The sequence below is a fragment of the Mesocricetus auratus genome, unplaced genomic scaffold, assembly GCF_017639785.1.
Source record: "Mesocricetus auratus isolate SY011 unplaced genomic scaffold, BCM_Maur_2.0 Super-Scaffold_100029, whole genome shotgun sequence".
Classification (NCBI taxonomy): Eukaryota; Metazoa; Chordata; class Mammalia; order Rodentia; family Cricetidae; genus Mesocricetus; species Mesocricetus auratus.
Window position 1 is genome coordinate 12,509,081 of NW_024429210.1, and position 16,274 is coordinate 12,525,354.

Sequence of the window (16,274 nt, forward strand, 5' to 3'; positions counted from 1 at the left end):
GTCAGATTTGTCACAGTAATACCCCATTCCTGGTACCAACTTCAGTCTTAGTCAATGTTTCTATTGCTGCAAAGAAACACCATGACCACTTCAACTCTTAGAAACAACTTCAACCCTTAATAAAGGAAAACATTTCATTGGGACTCCTTACATTCGGAGGCAGCAGAAAGAGAGAGACACTGGGCTTGACTTGAGCATTTAAATTTAAAACCTCAACACCCACCCCCAGCAACACATGTCCTACAAAAAGGCCACACTTCCTAATATTGCCACTCCCTTTGAACCTATGGGGGGCATTTTCATTCAAACCGTCACAGACATCAAAACAAACTATATGTAAAATGTTGACATGCTGTGTTCCAGTTACCTAAGATTATCAAAAGTTAAAAGGGAAAATATGTCTGTATTTCACAGAATGACAAGAGGTGGGTATCTAAAACCTATAAGGATAAAAAGAACTTTTAAAAATAAATATGAGGGGGACTGGAGAAATATTAGTAAAGTGATTTCATACAAGCACGAGGACCTGAGTTCAGTCCCCAGAACTCATGTAAAATTGCCAGCCAAGAGGAGTGCTGGGGAGGCAGAGACTGGAGGGTCCCTTAGGCCAGTCTACCTAATCAATGAGCTCCAGGACAAAGACGACCTTGCCTCAAAGAAAGTGGACAACACTCCTGAAGGTGACCCTTCAGGCTATGCGTTGTCCCCCCACACACACACAAATATATGTGAGGGTAGAGAGAGGAACATTTGCCTAGTATGCATGAGGCCCAGTACTGAAAATCAAAAACAAAACAAACAAAATCCATTAATGAAAAACAGGTTAAAAACTTGAGAGGGAGAGGGAGAGGGAGAGGAGAGAGAGAGAGAGAGAGAGAGAGAGAGAGAGAGAGAGAGAGAGAGAGAGAGAGAGAAACTCTAGAAAATTCAAGGCCAGCTTGGTATCAATAAACAAAAACAAAGAAACGATAGCAAGAATGCACAGGAAACTCACAGATGAGGAAAGAAATACCCAACAAAACTACAAAAAGATGTCTAAGCGCTGGCCAGAGAAATACTGGTTAACATTGCATGAAATAGCAATCCCTCCTGCGTGAGCAGCAAAAACACAAACAAAAGTCTGACAGTGCCACATGGGACCCCGAAGGAACAACTCTCCCAGCTGCGGCCATGGTTTCATGAAGACAGCCTGGCTGCCTGCTCAGGGAAAGACGGGGAGCTAGCCTGCTTCCTTTTCACTCTCGGGCCTTTGCAGGCACGCCATTCCAATCATCTTTTAAGGTTCAGCTCTGAACATGCTGTTCTGCCATTTAGAAATGTGTATGAATGTGTAGATGTCTGCGTCTGTGTGTGTGTACCACATGTGTGCAGGTGCCCATGGAGGCCACAAGAGGGCATTAGATGTCCTAGAACTGTTATAGACAACTATGGGCTGCCTGAGTGGGTACTGGGAACAGAATCTGGGTCCTCTGCAAGAGCAACAGATACTCCTCACTGCTGAGCCTTTCTGAAACTCCCTTTGTTAGTATCCAGGCACCTGTGCTGGCCTGCCCTGGGGGTTCTGACAGGATATGCCCTCAGCTGCAGCCACTAAGAGCACCACGGGTGCACATTCAATATGTTTCCTTTTAAAAGGGCCCTGCCCACCTCCCATCTTTCTTTCCCTCCCTCTCTCTGTCTGTTCCCCTCTCTTTTCCCTCTCCCTCCGTTTCCTCTCTCCTGATGCTCCCATTCCCTGAGGCCAGTCTCCCCCCTCCCCTTAAAAAACCCTATAGCTGCTGTTTTTTCTTAAATTACAACACCCTTCTGGTTGTTAGATGCCATCCATGGACCCCTGCTCCCCAAAGAGTGACTCTTTAGCTGCCTTTTGTGACATAAGCACAACACACCCTGTAAGCCCCTACTCCGTGTTCTTACTGCCTTTCCTGTAAAATCAACAGTCTAGGCTGAAGTAGCTCTTTTAAGTCCACATGGACACTAAACGGGAAGTGTGGCCGAGGGATAACAGAACGGGATCTCTTTATGTTACAGAAGAGAATGTCGAGGCAGGGGTGGGGGTGGGGGGAGCGCTGGTTGTTCTACTCAAGGCCACACCATGAGAGAATAAGAGCTGTCAGCTTCCTGCCCTCCCCAACTGGTTCTGCCCCCCCCCCCCCGCCCCATTTCTTCCTGGCTGAAATATCACAAGCCTAACTACAGGGATGTGAGGAGTCTGACCCATCCGGCTCCTTTCGTATCGCCCTAATTGACACAACCCGGGAATGACAGATTCCATTTGTCATGAAACAAAAATACCCCAGGATGCTGGAGAGTACTTTCTGTGCTGGCAGCCTGCTGATCCCAACACACCACAGAGCCCTGGTGTCTGCAGGGAGCACGAGCTGTTTCTGTAATTGGGCTAGTCCTGTGGGGTTGCCCCATGTGTCAAAAGAAATCAGACCTAAGGGCACCCCACGTGGACCACAGCTCAGGTGCAGGCTGAAGCCAGAAAGGAAGAAACAGTCATTAACGAACGGCCCAGAATGCCTGCCTGTGGCCCTGACAGTGCAAGCCCTAACCTCCAGCCGCAGCTGAGTCCAGTGAGCTGCAGGTTGGAACTGGGGGTCTGGATGCAGTGCAGGAAAAGTCCCAGAAGCCCGCCGGGTCTGTACTCACCTTGTTCGGGTCTCGGTGTCCAATAGGGGAATGACCTTAAGTTACACAAAAACAAAAAACAAAACAACAAAAACCGGTGGCAGGCCGCAAGGGAGACCAGAGAAAAACGGAGAAAGCTTTCTTTCTCCTGCCTTTTGAACAGAAGCCCTTCGGTTGCGTTTGGCACTGGACACGGCTAGGCAGGCGGCAGGCTCTCCCCAAGCCTGGCAGTTTCTAAACTAATGGGCAAGCATTGTTCCCACGGGTATCCATTAGAGCGGAGCTGCTCAGCTGAGGCTATCAGCTGTTATCTTAGCTTTGTCGGCCTCGGCAAGCGGAACACTCCCCTATAAACCCTGCGCGTTAGAAAGGCAGAGCCGCAGAGCCCGATCCAGAGGCAGAGGCAGGTGGGGAGGCGCGCTAACATGCCCTGTGTCCCATGTGTCCCCACACTGCCATCTGCGGCCCATACTCCAAGGGCTACCGGCCCCCTTCTCCCCGCCCTCCTGCCCCGTCCCCCAGGACACATAGGCCCAGGCTGAGGACTGTCATCCAGCCGCACCCTCTCCTTATACCTCGACTGGCTAAGCCATCCTGATGGTCTCACACTGCCTGACCAGCTCTCCACACTCTCCCAGAGCCTGTCGTGGCACCTCAGTGCTCTCGGGAGTTTGAGGAAGGATGAGGGGTGTTCGATCGCGCTCTGAAAGTTTCCATAACTGTTCTCTGAACAAACAAAACTTCCTGAGAACCCGGGGCTCCCAGGGCTCCTACCGTAGGCAAGTGACCAGATCAGCTTCGTCAGAGCTGAGCCTGCTTCCTTCACACTTTTCACTTCCGGTAAAAGCAGGCATCCCTGCCCCAAACCTCTGCACCAATCTACGGTACAAGCGCCATCTTTTGGGGTCCAGGATGAAGAATAGGAGAGAAGAGACTGGCAGACCAGTCACAGGGGACAAGGGTGAAGTCCCACTCTTCCAGCAAGGCCGTTTTGTTAGCTCCTCTCTGTCGGCCAACACCGTTCTGTAAACTTAAGGCTCATCCTTGCTGTCTCAACTTCTGTGGTTTAGGAATGTCTGCAGGTCCTTAGGTGTTCTCCAGGGCTGCGATCATCTGAAGGCTCAACAGAGAAACCACCTGCTTCCAGGCTCATATAGCTGTTAGAATTTCTGTTAAATGGGGTGTGGGGAGGTCTCAGTTCTCTGCTGCCCGTTGGTTAGACACTGCCCCCAGTTACTTGTAAAATGGGCCTCTCCAACATGGCAACTTGTTTTCCTAACCCAGAAAGGAAGGCTCTGCCGGCAAGAAGCAAATCATTGTCTTGTGTATCTTAATCATAGAAAAGGCATTGCATTACCTTTGCCTGCTTTCATTGGTCGGGAGCAACGCCTGGTTGTACCCACACACAAGGGAAGACAGTGTCACTGAGGATCCCATGAGACGCTGCCGGAGTCACATCTTTGCAACGTGTGACATGTGAAGCTCTCATCTGGGCCTCATGGTGCCAGGGGCAGACCTGCTTCTGTGCATGGACCTTGGCCGCTACCTAACATAGGGGGTGGGGGAGGACCTGTGGGCAGCCCCATGTGCTGGTCTTATGCTCCCTGTACCCCAAAGTTCTAAAGAACATCCAAGGTCCTACCTCTGTGTAAAGCCAGGAGTCTATTTTCTATTTTATTATAAAATAATGAATGTATCCTATTGTTTTTAACTTAGGAAATGAAAGGACCATCCATCTACCACTAGAAGTGTCTTTGTTGGATGAGAGTGATTAGGGGATCAAAAAGATAAAAATTCACTATATACACTTATGAAACTGTCAAAGAATTTTTTAAAAAATAAGTCCTTTAGTCGCTTGTACATATATATTTAAAATTTTTCCTCCTTACAAAATGTTTTTATACATAGCTGTCCCCCCTGCGCCCCCAGGTTTTAAATGTGAGGCAAGGATGTAGTTCAGCTGGTTGAGTGTCTGCCTGCCCCGCATGCACAGCACCCTGGATGCCATCCTTGGAGCCATATTAGCCGGGTGTGGTAGCACACGGCTGTAAGCGCAGAACTCGGGAGGTGGAGACAGAAAGGTCAGATGCTAAAGGCCTTGCTCACTTGAAACCCTGTCTACAAAAGTAAAACGTACCAGGTGGCGGTGGCACCCGCACGCTCAGCGCTGGGGGGCCAGGTGGCGGTGGCACGCTCAGCGCTGGGGTGCCAGGTGGCAGTGTAACGCACGCGCACGCTCAGCGCTGGGGGGCCAGGTGGCAGTGTCACGCACGCGCACGCTCAGCGCTGGGGGGCCAGGTGGCAATGTCACGCACGCGCACGCTCAGCGCTGGGGGCCAGGTGGCGGTGGCACACTTAGCGCTGGGGGGCCAGGTGGCGGTGGCACGCACCTGCACGCTCAGCGCTGGGGGGCCATGTGGCGGTGGCACGCACGCGCACGCTCAGCGCTGGGGGGCCAGATGGCTGTGGCACGCACCCGCACGCTCAGCGCTGGGGGCCGGGTGGCGATGGCACACTCAGCGCTGGGGGGCCAGGTGGCGGTGGCACACACCCCCACGCTCAGCGCTGGGGGGGGGGCAGGAGGACAAAAACTGTTCGAGGCTCATTCACCTCACCTATGAACTTCCCATGTTGCCTCTTCCACATCCGGCTCATGACTCCTCGGGCTCCTCCTTTTTCCCAACATTCTCTCTGCCCTGAAAACCCTGCCTAGCTATCAGCCAATCAGCCTTTTACTAACAATGAAGGCAACACATTTTCACGGTGTGGGAAGCAAAACTCTGATAAGCTGTACAACTTTGACAAAAGCAAGGGTTGGCAGGGGAGGTAAAAGAAGGCTTGGATATGGGACACTGAAGACATCTGCCATTCTGCCTGATGAAATTGTACAAGCCCGTGAAATTTTGGAAGTGCCAAATTCAGGCCTTCTGTAACTTTTGTCCAATGTGTATTGGGTCCAGACCTTAGTCAGCAGGTGTACCAAAGTTGGGGTGTCTGGTCAGTTAGACCTAGTATCTTTTGCATTGCTTTAAGGCAATCCAAGGGTGTATCTTTAGGAATGGAGACCTTGGGCCTCATTTTGAGCAAGGTAAGTCATCACATTACCAGAAAGAAACCAAGAAGAGAGAAACCATGGACTGGAGAGGGCATCTCCAATCCCAGCTACATAGAAGGCTGAGCCCACAACAAGAACGCTGAAGAGCCTCAGGGTTCAAAAGGGTATCAGTTTAGAGTACCCCCAGACTGAAGCCCAGTCTCACCTTGAAGGGTGGATGTTGGCTGTGCAGCTGTGATGACAGCAAAAGACCTCTGTTTCTGAGGTCCCAGCAGGGAGAGAGAGGGGGGGAGGGAGGAGGAGTTCTGTGAGGCTGTGAACTCAGTTTCCCCAAACTTTCAATAACGTCCCAGAACAGAACTTGGACTGCTCATGAAGGCAGAGGCTGTGAAACCCTGTGGTCCGGAGGATGTGGACATTTCACAACTGGCAGCTATTGAGCTTGGAGGAGGGCTATGCTCTTGAAGGGACCCCAGTGGGAAGGAGCGAGAAGGACAGGGGGGAGGGAGAGGGACAAGGAGACAGAGAGAGACAGAAGGAGGGAGGGAGGGAGGGAGAGAGGTAAAGAGGGAGAGAGAGGGAGAAAAAGTCCAATGAGAATGTGAGACGGGCTAGGGCTTAAACCCCACAAATCCCTCCCAGGTTTCCGTATCAAATGTTAGACCAGAATTGACCAAGTTAAGGGGGAAATGAAAGAGGAGACTGATCTCAGGGTACACAGCCCTCTGTTAGAACAATGAAGGGTGGCACTCTCTCCCAGAAATGGAGACTGTGAAGCCTCAGTGAGTTTGATAGGCCTGTGGGGCAGAGAAGGGAATTTGAGGGGATGGACGGTCCCATCTGTAGATCTGTTTCAGGAAGTAAATGCAGATGTTCAGGATGTTCATATTGCTGTGTTGACTCACTTGTTAGTTTATCAGCTCTCCCGAGGCTCTCTAGGCCATTAACCCTTCAGTTTTAAAATTCTATTCTTTAATTTAGGAAACTCATTTAGTGTTCTGAAAATGTAGCTTTATAATTGAACAGACAGTATGGTTCTTTGTTTTTTAACTCTCAAATCACACACTTTTTAAAGGTTTTTAATTTTACTTTTTCGGACAGGGTTTCAGATAGCCCAGGCTGGTCTCGAGTTCACAATCACAACTCCTCTTTGCACTCATCTGGGAAGGCCCCACACTCTCTCTCCTCAACAGTAAATCTGAACAGTCCTAGCCCATGGCTTCCAGGAAAGTCTCTACACTTTGGGCAGGTCCTACGGTGGAGTCTCTCTACCCTGGATCTCCGTCCCGCAATCTCTTACAGGATGAAGATGACCTCTTATGCATGCTTCAAAGAGTATCTGACACTATTACTCTCCTTGGTCCCTTATCCACCTGGAGTTACCCAAATGTGCCAGCTTACTGTAAGCCACCTCAGCCTCTCCCTTTTTATATCAGACCCAATCAGCACCCCCAACCAAATAAAGACCCTTTTAAACTATCCCACACCAACCATCAAGAGAGCACCTGTCCCTGCTATGGCTTGTCAGCTTCCCTCACATATGGACACCCAACTTCTCCCTCATCACCTGACCCCTATATGAGGCTACTGAAGGCTCTTGGGGGGGTATTTTCCCCATCTCTCCTCACTAATCTCCCCTAGTCAGTGAACAGGCCCTGCCTAAAGGTCTGTTTATCTAACACTACCTAACCCTCCCACAGCCTTTCTTCTTCCTCCCTTCCTCCCTCCCTCCCTTACTTCCTCCCTCCCTCCCCCTCTTCCTTCCTTCCTCCCTCCCTCCCCCTCTCTTCCTTCCTTCCTCCCTCCCTCCCCCTCTCTTCCTTCCTTCCTCCCTCCCTTCCTCCCTTTCTTTCTCTTCATCTTTTCCTTTTATTGAAAATAGATTCTTTTCTAACACAATATATCTGGTTACAGTTTCCCCTCCCTCTACTCCTCCCAGTTCCTCCCCAGTCCCCTGCCCTCCAGATCCATGCCATTTCTGTCTCTCCTTAGAAAAAGAAGAGGTTTCTAAGAGATAACAACCAAACATGACAACATAAAATAAAAGATAAAATGAAACCATCACATCAGGGATGGACGGGCAACCCAACAGAAGGAAAAGAGCTCCAAGAGCAGGCACAAGAATCAGAGAGCCACCTGTGCACTGTCAGGAGCCCATAAAATACTAAAGTGAAAAGTATAACACATACCTCGGGGTTCCCTGAGCTCAGGGAAGGACTTTCTCTCCATGTAATGTCTGGCTGGGGTCTCTGCATCTGTTCCCATCTGCTGCTGGAGGCAGCCTCTCTGATGATGGCTGGATAAGGCACTGATCGATGAGTATAGCATATTATCATTAGGAGCCATTTTATTGATACTTTTATTTAGACCAGTAGACTACATTAATTAGGACCAAGTCCTAGCTCTCCTCTGCCAACTAGCAGGGGGATATCTATAATCCGTTGGCATAAGTTTTTAAACGACACCATTTTATTATGTGGGGATGGCCTCCTTGCCTATAGGTTCTGGCTGCTACCACCATAGTTAATACAGAAGTTAACAAAATCTCTTTACACATCTATTAACTATCTACTCATTCCATCCTCTCAAATTTCCCCTCAGTCACCAGGCCTCCAGCACTCTACTGCCTTCCTGGGTCCAAAAACCTTTGTAAATCTTCTCTTGCAATGGGGAGGGGCATATTTGGAAACAGGTTTCTCTGTGTAGCCCTGGCTGTCCTGGAACTCATTCTGTAGACCAGACTGGACTTGTACTCGGAGCTCCATCTGCCTTTCCCTCCTAGATGCTGGGATTAAAGACGTGTGCCACCACCACCCATCTGCTAGTGTATCTTCTTGACCCTGCCCTTTCTTTTGAACCCTACCCCACCCGCAGTCCTGCACTGTCACTCCACCCGCACTGATGCTATTCCTCAGCTACCCTTGCTTTCATGCCTCAGGTACTCCATCTCCCCCTTAACCCTCATACACATTTCAGATACTCCATTCACAGACACCCAAGCCCCAAACCAATTATAGATGGAAGTCCCCTAAAGTCACCTACTTACGCCATTTTCCAAGGTCACTCCAATTTGTCCACAGCACACATCCTTATCAGTGCCAAACCTCTGACCCCACTTCCCAACAGGCTGAACTCATGGCCCCTACCTTGAGTGTTAACACTGGCTAAGGATCTTTCTGTTAACTTATACACAGACTCAAAATATGCTTGCAACAACATCCATTTGAATATTTTAGTTTGGAGGGAAAGAGATTTCCTCACTTCAAGGGAACCCCAATCACTAGCGACTCCCTGTACAGGACCTTTTACACACACACACACACACACACACACACACACACACACACACACACACACACCACCTTTCCCTCCAATCAATACATCAATGAAACTTGTCTACCCTTAATAGCTCTCTCTCCAGTAACATTTATGTAGCCTGGGTGAAACCACAGATCAGTTACTAAACATGGCCTCCAATAGTGTTCTAAACAACACCAAGACCAATCCACTGCAACTCATGTCCCACAACCTCCTTTGACAACATTCATCCCATACTCACAGCACCTCGAGCCCCAACTTCTCTCCTTTACGTGTGATCCCCTTCCAGGGGTGCAGCCTGGGAATAAGACATGGATGCCTGGAACCCAGCCATAAGCCCACACAAAAGCTTTTTGGACACTTCATATAACAAAGTGTAGGTACAAGGGTTGGCCAAGCAGGATAGCTGCTATCTTCAGTTCTATGAAAAGGGACATGTTAATCTTGAGGCATACCCAACAAAGACTCATTCCTAAAGCAAACTCATGGATAAAGGAGGTCAAAACTGGGGAGGGACTGGGGAGGACATACGCATGATTATCCCATCTTAGGAACCTTGCCGTTGGTCAGGATTCCCAAGCTTGAGAGATCAATCTTAAACTTCAGCATTATGGCCCATGAGTCCTGGAAGGCACAGTTAAGGCAATTGAGACACAACAGAAGAGCATTGGCTCCTTAGCTCTGCTAGTTCTCCAAAGCCAAGGCCTCGCAGCAGCTGAAGGAGACACAGGGAACCCTGTTGTCTGTACATCATATCAGGGATAGTAGAAGACAATGGAGTTAAGAAATAAAACTCTGAAAGTTGGCTATACTTCTCATTCTCCTCTCTAAGCCACACCCCTCCTCTGGCCGACGCCTTTCTGAGTTCACCCTCCTCATCCTCTGGGCCTTCACACTGGCCTTGTTCTTAATCATCCTGTTTGCTTTTTACACAACCGCCTAAACTCCACAATCTGGACAACCACTCAAGATCAAGTAAAAACTACATTCCTACTCCAAAAGTTTAGCCTTGCCTGCGCCCCTCTAGTCCTTAGGACATCTCCTGAGTTCCCCCACTGCTCCCTACCCACCCCCCACACACATATGCACACACATATACACATGCATACATACATTTATATATACAAACGCATGCACACACACATACATGCACACGTACATGCACACACACACACACACACACACAGCAAAAAGTAACTAAAGAAAGAAAACACCACCACTCCCATCTGATCTGTTCACTGGGTTTGGAATGAAGAGTTAATTACCTAAAGCAAAGCACTTAGGATCAGCCAATAAGCTCTTGACAAGGAAGTCAGCATACTGATTGTGTTAGTCAGGGTTCTGTAGCATAGCAGAACTTCTAAACTGAATTTATATGTATACAGAGAGAATTTATTAGAAAGACTTACAAGCTGTAGTCCAGCTAGTCCAACAATAGGTGTCTATGAACAGAAGGTTCAAGAACACAGTAGCTGTGCAGTTCATGAGGCTGGATGTCTCAGCTGATCTTCAGCAGATGCTGGAATTCTGAAGAAGTTGGCTCTTATGCCAGTGAAGGAATGGACTTGCGGACGAGGCAAGAGTAAGCAGGCAGAGAGCCAAAGCTTCCTTCTTCCAGGTCCTGAGATAGGCTGCCAGGAGATAGCATGGCCCAAATTAGAGGTGGGCTTTCCCAGCTCAAAGGTCTCAATGAAAGGTGTCCTCCCACCTCAGCATAGGGATCAAAGTAGCTCTTTCCACTTCACATTAAGCAGAAATCCCTCACAGGTGTGCCTCCATTTTGGGGTTTTAGTTACTTCCAGATGTAGTCAAGTTGTCAACCAAGAATAGTCATTGCACTGAACATCAGTGAGCAGTTACTGACCTGGGACTGCTGGAAATAAATCTACAGATGAAACTTTCTGCCCTCAAAATCTCCTTTTCTGCCCTACAAACCTCTCAAACACACTGTGTGTTGGCACAGTCTCCATTTCTGGGAGCCACCACTGCCTTTCATTGTTCTAGTAAAAGACAATCTGCTCTGAGGTCAGTCTAGCCTGTCATTCATTTTTACATCGCCTCAGTCAGTCCTGACTTAAGAAAAATAATTTTAAAGAAAGACTGGATTCCAGGGTCAGAGGAAGAAAGAAGAAAACACGTGGATAGACGTTGTAGCACAAGCCTGTAATGCTGGCATTTGGGAGTGACGGGCAGGAGGGCAGCTGGAATTCAAGGCTCGCCTGTGCTCCACAGCAAGTTCCAGGCCCATCTAGAATCTAACCCAGTCTCAACAAAAAGAATAAAACAAAACCAAGCAGAGAACAGTGACTGTTTCCTTCTCAGCCAGCACCAGAGCCCCAGCCGACTCTCTGTCTTCACCGGAGTGTTTTATATACAAAGCCACATAATGGCTCCCTTTTCCTTCCCAGTTCCAGAGTGGTGGCTCGTGCGCATGCGTGTCTGCAGTTCGCTGTCTCGGAGACACTCGCATACACAGGCGGCCCAATAGCAAACGCACCTGAACTCTGGATGACCTACATTGGACTCCATGTAAAGAAAGCACTTGCCAGAATGGGTGAGGCCCAGACTTCAGTGCCCAGTGCCTCAAAACAAACAAAACAAGAGCCTCCTGACTGGGTGCCAGGCACTGGGACTTTTTCAAAGCTCTTTAAGGGAATCCAAGGTTGTAAATGACTATTATAAAACTATTTAAAGCAGGCACAGCAGCACCTAGGAACTGAGGCAGGAGCCTCTCAAGTTCGAGGACTGCCCGAAGGAAGCTTCAGAAAATAAATGAGAGAAAAAGAGGAACTCCAACAATTCCACCACTGCAGTGAAAAATTAGGAGGAACCGTGGCCTGGTCTTCTAGTACAGAAGAGTTTCTCAGGACATGGAGCTTCCACAATGCAGGTAGGGAAGTCCCAGGGAAATTTGGGGGACCAGCTTACTCCATGGAAAAATAATGGCAGGCTCTTTACAAAAAAGTAGTTGCGGGGGTGGGAGGGGGAATGAGTGAGATACATTGTATACCAGTATGAATATGTCAAAGAATCCAAAAATCAACCAAAACAAGACTAAGGGAGTTGCCATTAATTCCTGCATAATAATAATAAAAATAATAATAATAAAGGCTACAGAAAGAGTGAGGCTGAGGTGCCGCAGAAGCTCTCTGCTTAGCATGCAGGAGGCCTGCGGTTCAATCCCAGGCAATTGAAAAAATGAAGCAAAATAAAACCTGTACCAGGGATTGGGGTCCATGCAGGATATTTCCAGATTCATGGCCTCCTAGTCAAAGAACTGAAACAAGGGCTCACGTGGATTTCCTAGAAAGGCACAGCAACTCTATTCAGAAAAGAAACAGTGTGGTGCTGCCAAGATGGGGTATGAAGTGCAGCTTGTGGTCATCTGAGGGTCTGTATGTGGTCAGTACTTTTGAGGCTCGTTAGTGACTGAGACACATTACTCCGGGCGTGGCCCTGTATAGACATTTCCTGGGCTGTCACATTGGTACCAACCTATGGGGAGATCCTGGGTTCTTCGGGCTGGATTTGGTTGGCTAGCCTTTGAAGGTATAAAGTTCCTTTTTAAAGACCCCTTAGGAGCCAAGAGCACTTGTTATCATACGTAATGAGAGAAAAAAACAATTATCTTTAGTTAATTTTGGTAAGAAGGGAGTTTGAGCTGATTCAGAGGTGAGGATCCCTCAGAAAAATCTGAGATGAGCTGCCCATAACATAAGCCAGGAGAGAGAAGAGAGAGGAGTGGGCAGGAGGAGTAACATGACCGGAGAACAAAGAAGGAAGAATGCTCGTGAGCGGACATAGTGTAGTTCTTGCTGGACGATTGGATGCTGAACCAGCTCAGAGCAAGGAAGGCGGACCTGTCGGGTGGGCAGGTTTCCACCCGGAGGGGGCCTGAGCCCTTGTCACCTTGCCTCAGGTTAGATGTGTGAATAAAGGCCGGGTGGGAGGGAAGAGGTTGCCGCCTGAGTTCATTCAGGAGAGCATCCTGCGGCTGAGTTTTCCGAGGCCCTCCTCCTAGCCTGATTGCCGGTGACAGCTTCCGTTAGGGTTCAGTCCCGCATCAGTGCTGGCTGTGGATCAGGGAATCAAACACTAAGTACCAGGCTCCCAGGTGCTGTTTCCACAAGAGGACTGAGCAGGAAGCCTAGGAAGGTGACCGCGGGCAGGGGCCTGGTTGGAGCCGTCATAAGCAGATGTCCCCTTCCCTCAGGCTGTGTTTGGAAGAGCATTCATTTTCAGTTAAGTCACATGAGTGTCCTTTTGCCTGCACGTTCTGGAGTCAGTGAGACAGGTGGGATTTTTTAAAAGAAATTATCTCTCTGGGAAAACGAATCCAGCCGTATACTTCCAATGGCCTTTATTGCCCTTGGAGTGGCCTAAATGACAGTATAGTGTGCCTTCCATTTCAGAGTAAGTTGGTCTGACAGAGAGCTTTTCTGCAAAGTCATTAGGACTGGTTCCCCAGGTTTGATCTTGAGATTAATAGTGCTATGCTCCAGGACAGAAAAAGACAAATTCCTTAATTGACCTCTGGAATGTCCCAAATTAGTAAAATATTTTAGTATCTATCTTATCTCAAGGTCAGCTATCAAGTCTTCTTATATAAGAGTCTCCCACACCGTCTTTCTTTCTTTCTTTCTTTCTTTCTTTTTTTTTTTTTTTTTTTTTTTTTGGTTTTTGGAGACAGGGTTTCTCTGTAATGTTTTAGAGGCTGTCGGTCCAGCCTGGCCTCGAACTCACAGACTCACAGAGATCTGCCTGCCTCTGCCTCCCGAGTGCTGGGATTAAAGGCATGCGCCACCAACGCCCGGCTCCACAAAGTCTTTCAAAGGGGCATCATTTTAATGTTTGTTCTTGGGGTATTTTGTCTCCCTATAGGGGTGATGAAGGGCCATTTCTCTGAAATATTTTGGCAAAGTTTGGCTGAGACATGCTTCAGGGTTTGATTGGCTCTTTCTACTCTTCCAGGGCACTGAGACCTCAAGCAGACAGTAAATGATACCTAACTAATATCTAATGCCTTAGCCAGTCCTTGGGTTATTTGTGAAGCAAGTGAGTTCATTTTCACTTTGTAGTGACTGAGGCAACTCTAGAGGGATAATTTCTTTTAGTAAATCCGGGTTACTTCTGCAGCTTTTCCAGTTCTTGTAGGAAAGCCTCCAACCACCCTTCAAGGTGCCACCAGGAGCTTCAGTCCTGTGCAGGCTGGCCTGTGAGTGAAATCTGACCAGTCCTCTCCTGGGAAAGTGCCTTGCCCCTGAGCAGAATTAAATAATGGAGGTTTGGGACCTGCGTTGTTGAACACACACAGACAGGCCTGGAACAGTGTTTACGATGTGCCTGTCCTTCTCTAAAAAGCCCCTTAAGAGCCGCCGTGGCACCAATCTCATGTGAGAACCTTTGTAGCCTTCCGCTGCCCTTTCATTCCACAGCAATATCAAGTTTCGTCATGCACCCGTCCATCAGCTTTGTCCTATTTGCCTAGGAACTTTAACTGCATCTGTTTTGACCTTCCATTCCAGGAGCAAGTGTGGGCTAACAGGATGGTCTCACCTCAAATGCGTTTGTAGTTGAATAAAATGAATTCTATAAGGAGATGGATTTGCTTACCCATGAGGCCCAGTTACCTAGACTTCCTCAGAAGTGATGATGATGTTCTCCAGCGGGGCAATGAGGGCCAGGCCTCCAAAGCCATCTAGTCTGCCCACTGCCGTCAGAGCCTCTGATTTCCCTTGCCTCCCCTTCAGAACCTGGGGCAGTCAGGTCTCCAATGGCAGGGGTCTGAGCCAGTTTCTGGGCAGATGTAATAGGAAGCTGTTGGGTATCTGGTAGACTTTTACCCAGTCTCCAGTGTTCTTGCATTTAAAGCAAGTTATCTCAGGTCTGGACTTTGGGGTTCAGTCAAGGACATCTCAGATTTTGGAAGACTTATTTACTAGCTGGTTTAGACAGAAGTGGACTTCCGCTTGTAATGTCTGGCATTTCCTTTTTGTCTCAGGCTGGCAAGGTGATGAAATGCTGCTCCATTAAGGCCTATCCCTCGGGAACCGGAAGACTGACATTAGTCTATTTATGGAAAGCTTCCTCAAGTCTGCTATAAAATAGCAGAATGTTCAGCTTTCCCTTGGGTGACCTCTCTGATCTTGTCAAGGTGACGGGTTTATTCTTTCATCCCCCAGCGAATGTCTCCAGAAACCATTCTCATTTGTACTACTCCCTCAGTACACTGTCACTGTCATCTGGTTAGCACTGCTTCCTCTGAACACTGTCCCTGTCATCTGGGCTAAAGGGAATCCTGCTTTCTCAGAACAGTCACTTGAATTCCTGGATGTGCCAGCTACTTTTATGTCACTTGACACAGCTAGAGTCATCTGAGAGGAGGAGCCTTCAACTGAGAAAACGCCTCCATAAGATCGGGCTGTACACAGCCTGCATGACATCCTCTTAATTAGTGATCGATGGGGAATGGCCCAGTCCATTGTGGCTGGGGCCACCCCTGGACAGCTGGTCCTGGGTTCCATAAGAAAACAGGCTGAGCAAGTCATGGGTAGCAAGTCAGTAAGCAGCTCCCTCCACGGCCTCTGCATCAGCTCCTGCCTCCAGGTTCTGCCCTGACCTCTTCCAGTGATGACTAAGATGTGGAAGTGAACACAGAGTAACCCTTTCCTCCCCAGTTGCTTTTGGTCCTTTCTTCACAGCAACAGTAACCCCAACCCAGACCCTGGCAAACATCTCATCCGCCTTCAATTTCTGCCCAGGATAGCATGTATTCCTTTTATATAGAAGTAGCAAGGACAAACTGAACACCCTTCAAGACAGATAAAGGCCAAAGTCAGAGTCAGGCATCTGCTGGCAGATGTATCAGGACGCTCGGGACAATTGTTCCATTTTCTCCCTGTGTTGCTGAGCGGTTGGTAGTAAAGGGGACACCTTTGGTCCAGATACATCCCTGAAAGGGAAGAGTGCTTCTTTTACACTTGAGCATTGAGTCCCCTGAACAAATGTTGAGGGATCAACAGGGGAGGCCAAGGTCCTGGATCTTGGGGTTCAAGAGATCAAGTGTCAGGAGGTGCAGAGAGGGGCCAGGGTTGTCTTGGGGCTCAGGAGGAGCAGCAAAGATGCTGCATAGGGAAGGCATTGTTCTCCCCAAAAGGACCATGGGGGGTAAGGGTTCCCATGATGTCTAGATTTTCCTTTTATTTTCTTATTTCCTTTGCAGAGAGAGGTCTTGGCATAGAGCCATCCAAGCCTGGACATCTCAGGC

At 48.6% G+C, this 16,274-nt stretch overlaps 1 protein-coding gene across 8 annotated transcripts in view; it reads right to left on the bottom strand.

Moving 5' to 3' along the window:
• The window catches only part of B3gnt2 (UDP-GlcNAc:betaGal beta-1,3-N-acetylglucosaminyltransferase 2), a 192,922-nt gene that overhangs the window by 22,217 nt on the left and 154,431 nt on the right, over positions 1–16,274 (bottom strand). The window contains exons 1-2 of one of the 8 annotated variants that reach the window (XR_005871753.1): positions 10,417–10,682; positions 7,879–7,997 (exon numbers count right to left, since the gene is read on the bottom strand). The exons of 4 other annotated variants lie outside the window; for them this stretch is intronic. The gene's annotated coding sequence lies outside the window, so the exon portion shown is untranslated. Of the gene's footprint in view, positions 1–2,655; positions 3,054–3,209; positions 3,289–7,878; positions 7,998–10,416; positions 10,683–16,274 lie in introns of those variants that run through there. 3 more of the 8 variants (XR_005871760.1, XR_005871757.1, XR_005871752.1) reach the window with 3 other exon arrangements.